Source organism: Vipera ursinii (genome assembly GCF_947247035.1).
Source record: "Vipera ursinii genome assembly, chromosome: 2".
NCBI lineage: Eukaryota > Metazoa > Chordata > Lepidosauria > Squamata > Viperidae > Vipera > Vipera ursinii.
Window position 1 is genome coordinate 64,964,742 of NC_139513.1, and position 12,419 is coordinate 64,977,160.

At 38.2% G+C, this 12,419-nt stretch overlaps 1 protein-coding gene across 1 annotated transcript in view; it reads right to left on the bottom strand.

The window, feature by feature from the left end:
* PRKCD (protein kinase C delta) overlaps window positions 1-12,200 on the bottom strand; it is a 70,399-nt gene extending 58,199 nt beyond the window's left edge. The window contains exon 1 of the mRNA XM_083352676.1: window positions 12,110-12,200. The gene's annotated coding sequence lies outside the window, so the exon portion shown is untranslated. The remainder of the gene's footprint in view (window positions 1-12,109) is intronic.
* Between the last annotated feature and the right edge of the window lie 219 nt (window positions 12,201-12,419).

The following is a 12,419-nucleotide window of genomic DNA, read 5'->3' on the forward strand; positions in this document are numbered from 1 at the left end:
CAGAGCTTCATCAAGAGCCTTGGTGGAGCAGTGGGCTGATGCCTCCTTAAGTAACACCAGCTGCCTGCAATTAGTGCAGGTTCGCATCCCACCAGGCTCAAGGTTGACTCAGCCTTCCATCCTTCCAAGGTAGGTAAAATGAGGACCCAGATTGTTGGGGGCAATAAGCTGACTTTGTAAAAATGCCGCTTGGGGTGTGTGTGAAAGCCCTAATAAGCAGGCATATACATAGAATGAAGGCTACTGCTAAGCTTGTAAGCCACCCTGAGTCTTCGGAGAAGGGCGGGATATAAATGGAATTAAAATAAATAAATAAATAAATCTGATTGCTTGAAAGCTGAAACAAGCAGGGAACCAGTATAACCCGTTTTCCAAGGGAGTTAGATACAGCATCAGAGCCGTGCTTTGCCTTGATGAAATTTCACATAAAGTATCTTCAAAACCTGGTTTGAGAAACGACACAGCCCCGTTGCTTCTAAAAGCACAACGAAGCAGCTGGACTGCCACATTTCTGAAGTCTTTGATATTCTCATACCAGGAAGATCCCTTTGGCAGATGGACAGAAATCTCTTCTGAGGCTTCCAATCAGCTGCTGGAAATAAAGGAAGCAGCTTCTGAGAGTCTGTAGCCTTCTCTGACTATGAAGGTTTTTTTGGCAAAGCAAAGCATCTTAGGCCAAACAAATCGCTTCCTCAACTCACTGAGACGAATAACATGAATGGTGCATATCCCTATTTTTCATCTAATTTGAGACTCTTTATGCATTGAGATCAATGCCTAAAGCCACTTCCAATATTATTGTTATATTTAACTACGCATTCACACATATTTACACTATAAGTCAGCTGTATCATCCTTCCTAACATAAGCCTTGTAGTTTCCTTGCCTTTTTGGTACTTAGTTGCTTGCAAGGCAAAACTGTAAAAAACCACAAAAAACCCTTTTCAGTATTTTTACAGTATTCAGAGTTTTACAGTTAGATTTCGCTGAAGTAAATTTAAGCATATTTTATTTTTAAACAGCTTTTTACATTTATATTAATTCTTTTCAGATATGTTACAGAAATTTTGGCTGGCAGGCATTAATATGTTGAGGAATCTTTCATTGTATTGTGCAATAGACATCTGCAGAAAATGAACTGGAAATGTACATTATTGTAAACAAATGTACCAATTCCTAAATAAATACATTTTATTGTCTATTAAAAATAAAGTTTGTTTTAAAGGAAGCTTGTTGCTGCTTTAGTGATACTTTAGATAAACACTCCAAAAAAACTTAAAATTGACAGTGGTGGGCTTACTGAATGAGGAAAAGGCCTTTGATGTAGTACAGCAGAAGGAGCAAATCCTGGCCAAATATGGTTCCCCTCCTCCCCCATTTTTAGCCTTTCTAACCCAATCAAATGTTAGAAAAAAAATTATGCTATGATGTTTACAGGGTAACTCTCCCCAAACAGAATGGAACAGACCAAATTTGATATGGGAGGGAAGGGGAAGTAACTGGCAGAAGGATGGTTAAAAACTGGATTATAGAAAACTATTCCAGAAAAAGGAAATCACCGATGCATCCTATGGGAGAAGCAACTGAGCAGTGGCTTGAAATGCTGCTAACTATTGCATTATAAATCCCTCTAATGCCTGATTTGGTGGAGCTGCTATTAAGGGGTTGGAAAGAATTCCAGCAGTCCCACTCTGCCACTCTCCCCTGTTTTGATATTAACTGAATGAATGTGGGATACTCTAATTCTTCAGACAAGATATTTATAAATGGAGTTCTCTCTTCCTCTATTCAAATATCTCATGCAAATCTTCATGCTCTTTGTCTTTTCTTCCATGGGGACAATACAGATAGTCCTTGATTTACAACAGTTTGTTTAGTGATGTTCAAAGTTACAATGGCACTGAAAAAAATGACATGACCATTTTTCACTCAACCGTTGAAGTATCCCCATGATAATGTGACCTAATTTCAGAGGCTTGGCAACTGAGTCATATTTATGATGGCTGCAGTGTCCTGGGGTCATGTGATCAGCTTTTGCAAACTTTTGACAAGCAAAGTCAATGGGAAGCCAGATTAACTTAACCTCTTATCCCTGATTTGGTAGAGCTGCTATTAAGGACTTGGAAAGAATTTCACAGTCATACTCTGCAACTCTCCCCCATTTTTTTATTGCCTGAATTAATGTGGGGCTCTCTAATTAACAACTGTGTTACTAATTTAACAACTGCAGGATTCACTTAAAAACTGTGACAAGAAAGGTTGTAAAAAAGGGCAAAACTCACTTAACAACTGTCTTACTTAGCAACAGAAATTTTGGACTCAATTGTGGTCATAAGTTGAAGACTACCTATATTGTTTCATTGACAATTATGAATGCTTTATATCAAAGGCACTGATGTAATATAAAATAGCTTGGTAAACAGATTAATCAATTAATTGATATTTGGTATACTTCCTAGGGACACGGTGGCTCAGTGGGTTAGGATGCTGAGCTTGTTGATCAGATGGTCAGTAGTTTGGCGGATTGAATCCCAAGTGCTGCGTAACAGAGTGAACGCCTGTTACTCGTCCCAGCTTCTGCCAACCTAGCAGTTCGAAAGCACGTAAAAAATGCAAGTAGAAAAATAGGGACCACTACGGTGGGAAGGTAACAGCGTTCCGTGTGCCTTTGGCATCTAGTCATGTCGGCCACGTGACCACGGAGACGTCCTGGGACAAGCGCTGGCTCTTCGGCTTTGAAACGGAGATGAGCACCGGCCCCTAGAGTTGGAAATGACTAGCACGCATGTGCGGGGGAACCTTTACCTTTACCTTTATACTTCCTAAGAAAATTTGTAAAAAATTAGGATTTTACGAAATTTGTTGCCTTAGCTTAACATTCATATAAACAGGTGATCAAACTCAGAGGATTTATGGAGAAAGATAAATGTAAAAAAAAAAGAATTTTATACCAAATATATTTGGGATAAATTAATGTATTAATTACTTTAATGTATTAAAGTACATTGATAAATTACTGAGTTTTTTTAATAGAAGGAACAAGCCGATGTATTTTCTTTATCTAATTATAATGGATCACAAGGATTTTTAGTTCTCCTATTTTCAATTTTTATTCCTGGACATATACTTGGACTTGTATTTCTTCATGGAATTTAACTGATCAAGTTAAAAAACCATTATGAGCATAATTAGAAAGTTGTTATTTGATATATCTGACATCATGGGAAAGATTTGCACTTTTAAAGCCACAATTCTTTATATTTCAAGCATTAAGGGTTGCAGCTTATCCATATGAAATACTTACACTGTTGGACAGTTCCTTCTTGAAAATTGTTTAAGGAATGGATCAGACTCAATGCTCTGACAGATCAGACCTTGCCCGACATAGTCCAGTAGTCAGGTCTCACAGTGGCCAATCTACTGCAGAGAACACTGGCAGTTTCCTAGTGGACAGCCTTCAGAGGCAGGCATGTTGCCATGAAGACTAATAGCCACTGTCTATTAGTCTTCTCATAACTTTCATAAAATGTCCAACTTCTTTAGAAGTCAGCCAAACTAGTAGCCAGCATTACATCTCATGATAGCAACTCCCAAAGTTTATTTATATGTTGGGGGGAGGGGAGGAATAATTTTTTTTCCAGATTTTTTTCCTGATTTTTCCAGATTCAACTTCATTGGGTGACCTCTGGTTCTGTTGTCTTGGAAGGGAAAATAAGCTTCTTTCTGCCCACTTCATGCATCATTTCATCTCAGTTGTATCCCTTTGTAAATTAAAAACACCCAGATGCACAACCTATTCTTATAGGGAAGGTGCTTCATATTTTTTATCATTTTAGTTGCCCTCCTCTGAACCTTCTCTACCTCTACTATATCCTTTCTGAGATGCAGTAACCAGAACCACACACAACATTTTAGGAGAGGTCATACCAATGATATACGTATGAGGCTAATATGATATATGCCAGTGGTGGCGAATCTATGGCCTGCATGCCAGAGGCAGCACTCAGAGCCCTCTCTGTGGGCATGCACGCTGTCGCCCCAGCCCCGCCTCCCCCCAAGGCCTCCTCACCAGCAGCCCCCCCAGAGGAGAGTCGCCCCCGGGCACAGCCCACATGGAGCAGTGCACCCAAGGACATGGCAGCCGGGCAAAGACTCCGCCCTCACACTCTGTCATTTGCAGATGATGCTGCGGGACGCAGGTGGAGGCGTGGCCACCATGGTGCTGCTGCACTGCCTGGGCAATCTGCTGCAGCAAGCCATGGAGGCAGTGGGTGGCCCTGACAGCAGAGCGGGGAGCAGTTTTTGGTCACTCAGTCTCTAAAAGGTTCACCATCACTGATATATGCAATTCTATTTGCAATACATTTCTTATTATTGCGAACACCTTTTGGCTACTTTTGTACTGGATGCACAATGTGTTGGCACCTTCATTAAATTGTTTACCATTATTCTCTTTTCTCATTAGTCATTGTTCACTTTGATCACATTAGTTGCGTGAATAGGTAGAATTTTTGGCACTAATGTGAATCATTTACACTTGCTCACATTGAATGACATCTTCCATTTTGACACACAAATGTCAAATACTCTTCACTGTATTTTATTGTTTTTCCACTCTAAACAGATTAGTGTTATCTGAAAAAGTGATTCCACTACTCACACCCAGTTCCAGATCATTTATAAATATGTTGTATGCATCCCTTTGAGTCAGTGTTGATTCCTGGCAACTGCCTGGACTAGTCCTTGATTTTTCAGAAGTGGTTTGCCATTTCCTCCTTCCTAGAACTGAGAGAAAGAAAGCCCAAGGTCACCCAGCTGGTTCTGTGCTTAAAGCTAAAACTAGAAGACTCATGGTCTTCTAGTTTCTAGTTTGATGCCTTAATCACTATATCAAACTGGCTTTCTATAAACATGATATAATATAGCATAAATACTATACTATCATATACTATCATCATCATCATCATCTAAATAAGCAAGCATTATTTATTTATTTTATTTATTTTTATTACATTTATATCCCGCCCTTCTCCGAAGACTCAGGGCGGCTTACAAGCTTAGCAGTTAGAAGGCTTAGAAGGAAGGAAGGAAGGAAGGAAGGAAGGAAGGAAGGAAGGAAGGAAGGAAGGAAGGAAGGAAGCAAGCAAGCAAGCAAGCAAGCAAGCAAGCAAGCAAGCAAGCAAGCAAGCAAGCAAGCAGTGGTAGGACAGAACACTGGGGAACCCCACTAATTTGTCCCTTTAGCCAGTTGCTTGCCTATAAGAGAATCTGTCCTTTTATTCAATGGCTGCTAAGCTTACTGAGAAGTCCTTGAAAAAGGACTTTATTAAAAGCCCTTTTGGAAAACCTAACTAGATGATGTCTACTTTGATTAACATTAGTTAACAGTAATATTGCTAACAGGCTTTAACATGATTTTGAAGTATATACCAAAAATTGAATTTTTTGTTATATGAGGAATTAGGCATTTAGGATGCAGCAAAAATAATGCTTCTTCTTTGATTGAAAAGCATTACCCCGTATTGGATTGATGTTTTGAACTGGGTCTTTATAAGTGTAATAAAAAGCCTGATCGATATTATTCCACGTGGAGAGGGTATAATAATATGCTTCAAAACTGAGCAGTTTTCTCTACATATGTTTCTGTCTTCTTTTTCTTTATTTTTGTACTTGTTTGGTTAATGTTTGTAACTTTTTTTTCTTGCATTAAAGCAATACAAATGTTTTTGCTGTAATTCTCCAACTCTCTATCTAGTATTGTGCGCAAAATGATACATGATACAATTCTCATTATACACAAACTTCTCCTGGGCAAAGTGAACACAGGGCTGCTTCTGCTAATATGGTAATCATCTAACTATCAGTTTTGTTTAAAATAACAACAACACTATTTTAGGAAATTACTGCTCAAGTAATTAAGCAAAAATGATGGATCTATTCATTTCTGCAATTCTTCCATTTTAAACTGGATTAACTTAGAAAAAGGAGCACTGTTTATTTATTCAACACTATTTTCTGCCTTCTTTATCCTTTAGAATTAATCTATACTTCTTAATTTATTACTGTTGCTGTGTACCGTATAAACATAGTTGCTACAAGAAAAATCACTTCAAAAACATTATTTTGTTGATTTCTATTTTTTCTTGCTGTTTGAATCAGTGTCTCAATATAACTATGGGCCTTAGTCCATAAACTCTAGCTTAAGTTCTTGGACCCAAAGAATTGGTATTCAACAGCTTTGAAGAGCCCTGCATTTGCCCAAAAATAACAAGTGCAGAGTGTGGCTGATTCAATGGTAGTAACCTATGACAGAGTTAGCTTATCAGAACCTATTCAACTAGACTACATGTGCCAGGTTTATGTACTATCATGTCAATCTTACAATAATTCTTTCCTGTCTATTCACCCTAATGATTTGAAAGCCAAATATATGAATGAGCATCTCTTCAAAAATGTGAACTCTAAAAAGGAAAAAAAGATAGAAAAAAACCCATTCATTGATAAAGATGTACATACCCCACATACTATCCCCTTTTGGTAAGTAAAAATATGTAAGGCAGAGATAAAAGAGTAAACAGTCATAAAGAAATAACATTAAAGGCAGAAGTTAAAACTAGTTTATACCAACACTATTTGTTATACTATTCTATTTTGACAAGTTATTCTTGCTTCCACTACATCTATACACTGACTCATACATTCAACTTAACTTATAGGTTTCTTCTGATGTGTACTTATCTAATTTCATATAGCAAAGAGAAAAGAAGCACGTCTTGCAAACGATCATTTTCATATCTTCAGAAAAAACATTCTTTCCTCACAATAGATTGAAGGAAAAACTTGCTTTTTGTCAATATTTTCAAATCCCTTTACATTGTGAAAATCAATTAGAATATTATATTACTGTATGATCTAGATTTAGGGACATGTTAAAGGACTTGTAGTTAGTTGTTATATCACATTTATATACACTTTTTTGTATTATGTCGTGTTATTTTTGTGCTTGACTAATAAAATAAAAAAATGAAAATAAATCTTTGCAAAAGACTATATACAGTACTAATCAACATCTACCAGCATAATTGATTCCATTTCCCCTGTCAAGCATATCTACATTTTTTGATAATTAAATTTTTCAGATCCATATTTCTTGCTGTGTTACACAAACTAACATTCACTGCAAATCAATTCAGTTTTCAGTCAACAATATGGCAATGTCTGCAATCAAAGGAATGTACGCATCCATGCTTCTGATAAACATTATCTCCAACTTCTTAAGGATTCAATATACACATATTGATAAATACCATGAATAATTAATGGGACATTGTACATTCTTAACTTATTTCTTAAAACATTTTACATCAAGCCTCCTTAGATGTAGTTTTTTCCATATCAATCTATGCTATTTTATGATGTTTCCATGAGTTTTCCTTAGCTTTCTCTCAACAAAAATAGAGGCTTTTTCAACACATATAGCAATCTATCTACATAGCAATTTAACTACAGCATCTTTGCACTGCATTGGTACAGATTTGGAATTCTGAGTGCATTATAGCCACAGAATGATTGTTACATTTATCTATTTTATCAGAAAGCACCTTGTGAATTTGCTTTCTATCATCTCTTTAGTTTTCTAATTTTTTTCAGGATAGATAAAATGTGAGCTCAGAAGCATTCTTTGAAAAAATGCTATGCTTGAGGACAATGCTTTTTGAATAAAAGAATTGAATAATAAAATCAACTGCAGGATGGATCTAGTGGACATCAAAAGAGATGTCTGTATGGATATTAGGATCCTTAGGCACAGTGTTGGGGATCCAAATGGAGATACATTTGCCTCATGGCATTAAGGGATCAAAATAACCATGAGGAATTATGCCTACAAGTGGACTGGCAATGAGGACAGAATGCACTATTATTTGTTATTTGTCCTCAGTGAATAAACTAGCAGTCTAACCAAATAAAGATAATCCATATACATGATACTAGATTATGTTTAATTAGCATCAGGCCATCCCTATTTAGAATGCATTTATTTAAATTGATAATGATTCCTCAAGGCTTTGTTAATATGTTTTCCAAAGTCAGCAATGGATCCAGAAATAATTTTTATTTTATTTTATTTTAATTCCATTTATATCCCGCCCTTCTCTGAAGACTCAGGGCGGCTTACAAGCTTAGCAGTAGCCTTCATTCTATGTATATGCCTGCTTATTAGGGCTTTCACACACACCCCCAACAATTTGGGTCCTCATTTTACCTACCTCGGAAGGATGGAAGGCTGAGTCAACCTTGAGCCTGTTGGGATGCGAACCTGCACTAATTGCAGGCAGCTGGTGTTACTTAAGGAGGCATTAGCCCACTGCTCCACCAAAGCTCTACAATAACCAGAAATTGTACACCTGATCCTTCAGGAACAATGTATCTTACTCTAGAGACATTCTTATTCATATGGGCAAAGCTTTTTCTAACAACAAAATTTCCATCTTGCTATGATTTTATTTATTTCACAGTCTGCTATCCAATTCAGGTTCTATTCAAAACATTCCTTACTCAGCCAAGCTAGATGGACATCTCCCTACAATTTCAGAAAGGTGGCATGGGGGATGAAAGAAAGTCATGTAAGATTCTGAAACAAAACTGCCACAACTGAGTATTTCCAGCAATATCTTGGCAAACTGCTAGCCAAATAGGACAGAAACTCCTGAAAAAAGTGTTTGCATCCTAAATCAGACAATTAATTCAGAATGATTCCATGACTGATCATACTAAAGGATATCAAGCCATACAACTGAAGTATATCTCTGTCTCTCTCTCTCTCGTGAATGTCATCCCCCAAGGTTACCAAATCCAGACATAAAGCTAAATTTAGGGTGTGCATGAATGCCTCAATTAACGTCTTGTTTAAAGAAGAAGGTAATGACAACTCTTATGGGAGCTCACAGTCTCCTTGGATCTAATTGGCTACCCCTTCCTTATTAACTATGACAAACCAAGATGAGCAAGGCTGAAGAAAGAAGCAACTGAATTTATTCAGGAATCTCATCTACATTCTCAGCAATAGGAATTCATCCAAATCAATACAGTATATTTACATATACTGTAAATGCTCATTTAATTCACTGTGTAGTTCACATTCTACCAAAAGTGTGTTATTTTACCACAGCAAACAATTAGGGATACAGTTAATGTGTTAAAACATACACTCTGAGACACAAAGATAACAAAAATAAAGGTTTAATAAATAAAAATCTCATAGTTTCACATTAGTATCACTGAGAGCAATTTGATTGCTCCAAAATAAAAAAAAACCACTATTCACTAAATAATATACTGCTATTTCCATATTCAGCATTCTTAAATCTGTAAAATTGATGATCACTATATAAACATCTGAATTAAATATGACTTTAGAATTCTAATAAAGACAAGATACTCATATTCCCAAATCCAGTCATCTACACTTTTTCCATGCACACACATACCCCACCATTTTATCTCTATAACACTCTATAAAACAAGTAGATTTGACTAAATGTTAATTATTGGACCAAGGATCCTGTTATCATTTTAAGGAGCACTGAAAACACACTTATCATACTATGCTGTACAATGAATACATGAACAATGAAATACTTATATGTTTACTTAGAAGTAAGATCCACCAGATACAACAGAGATTACTCTCAGGAAAGTGTACATAGGACTGAAGCCAAAGGATAAATAATTCTCCTGTTTAACATAATGTTTTACTCTTCCTTTAGCCAGATGCTCTAAAGTTCTGAAAATCTACATTTAATTTGAGAATAAACAAATTGCACCAATTTACAATATTCTCAGGTTCTTGTGAATTAAATTATTAGCTTCTGCGTCTATATTCTCTACATATAGCTTGTTGTACTTTTTGGAACTAAGTATTTTCTATTTCAAGACTAAATTAAAACTAATAGTCTCTTGTACAAAATTTAAACTTTTTGTTTAAGAATAGTTCTATTGTGACTAGAAGCAACAAAAAATTGTTCAATGCATTTTTTAAAAAATCTACAAAAATTTTAGGAACACATAATCAATCAATGTAAAAAAGTCTATCTCTGGAAGACCTGAATAATGATTGTTTGCTACCTACAAGATATACTAGTAAAATATGTACTGGAGCTTCAATACTGCACACTTTGAAATTTAGTTGATACATTCCTCCACAAAATATACAAATTTGCAATGCCAAAGATATTTCCCACTAGTAATACCAGTCATGCAACCATGTAGAAAAATTCAGTCGCTGGTGAGTTCAGTAACAAGATACCTCCAATCAGGATAGACATTTATGTAGATTGGAGCTTCCCAATCTTACAAGGCTAGTGGAATATTTGAAATTTTAGAAATATGGTTAAGAATTTAAAACTCTCTGACACCATTGGTATTTACTACGTACTTACTAGCATGCTAAATTAGTCATGCTCGGTAATCACATGACTCAACATTTTAATTTTTAGGAATGTATCTACACTTTATTTATTTATTTAATAATTTGCTAGGTCAAAAGTTATATTTAGGCACATGAAAGACTCTAAACAAAGAGAATTAATAAATCTAGTGCTCCAAAGTGCTATTGCCAGCAGCCCCAGGAGCTAAATAAAAAAAAAATGTTTTGCTTCAGCATAAGGCAGCTGCCTATCTTTTTATCACATGAAACAATGTAAAAGTTCAAATTCATTCTGTCCACCCACTATTAAAGATTAAGGTTCACAAGCAGATAACAGATTTACAAAAGAAACATACTTACAGGCATACACTTTGAAATGACGAATGCAATCAAGCTTATCCATTCACTGCACAAGAAAGCAAACATCCCTCTGACTCAAGCTAAAACAATTACTGACCACCTCTGAACCCCACTCCAGTTAGTCTACATGGGAAAACCCCCAACTTCCTAAGCACTAAACCACTCAGCTTGCTGCTTCTAGACGCAGAAATTAGGGTGTGAGCAGTTGTGGCCCAACTGATCACTGCACAAAGCAAATAAAGATCACAAGGCATATTTTATAAAACCAATTAATCTGTCAACCACTGTCAACTGTTCTGTCCAGAGCAGTATTGTTAGAAGAGTTAGGCAAATACTCACACCCTGAATGTTTTTATTGGATAGTGGCATTAAACGTGATCACTTGCTAATGTTGCCATAATATTTTCAGCACACTTATCCTTTCAGGTGAGCTTGCTAACATCTTGCTAACATCACATTTCTGATTTTGCACCTTTTACAAATGTTTTCTGAATACAGTAGCCTCAGGTTTCTCATTCCAAACAAACCTCCATTTGTCAAAGGGTCCTTGGTTTTTGTTTTTTCTTCCCAAATGATCTTTGACAATGTAGGAAAGATTTGAAAGAATGGATAAATTGCAACAACGGCTGCGCTCAACTCGCCAAAGATGACGACTTACCAACTCATCAACCTCCTATTTTTTTTGATGAAGACACAAGCTCAATTTTCAGAAATGTACTAAAGTACTTCACCAAAACATGGAGTCTCTTAAAACAAGGAAGTCCTGGCCGAGCTAGTCCTCCACCAGATGTTGCACACAGCAGCTCCGTTCTAACCAGCAGTTATGAAAGCCCCGCCAGCCGGTCCTGCTAAACTCAGCAGCGCTTTGCCCCATTCCGGGCTCCCTGCGAGCGCAAAGAGGAAAGCAGGAAGGAGGAAAAAAAAAAAGAGAGAGAGAGAGAGCAGCTCCTCGGAGCTTCTTTCATAAAGTCCGCCACCCAACCCCAAGCGAGAGGCGCTCTTCCGAAGGAGGAGAACTCGAGTTACTCAGGAGACGGACCGCCGGCTGAAGGGGGTGACTCTCCCGCATCTCCGAAGGAAGGCGGAGAGGATAAGGATGCTCAGCGCGTCCATACGACCCTCCTCAGGACCGGAAGCAGGGGGCTGGTGGGAAGAGCCCGCGTCCAAAAGAGGAATGCCCTGCGCCGCTTCCTCATTCGCGAAGGAGCCAGTCGAAGAACTTTCCAGCCGAAGCGGGAACCGCTCCCGCTCTCTCCGCTAGGAGCGAGGAAGTCTCCGAGCGGCGTAACCTACCCACCCGCCCCGCGCCAGCGAATCCCTTACCCGTCTCCTCGGAAGGGGGGGGGGCAGACCGAGCCGGAAAGCCGCAGAGTGGAAGGCAACGCTCTGAAAAGTCAGAGCCCGTCGAGTGGGGGCTGCTTTCCGCGTCGGACCGCCCTCCCCTGGCACGCTCGCACCTCCCTTCTTTCCTCCGCCCCGCGCGCCCGCGCGCGCGCTCCGCCTCAGCTCGGGCCGGACGCGCTCACCTGCTGCCGGGTCCGGGGCGCGCGGGAATCTCCCCCCTCCTCCCCGCTCCACCCTCCCTCCACCCCCAAAAGAGCACGAAGAAAAGCAGTGTCATCCACGCGGTCTT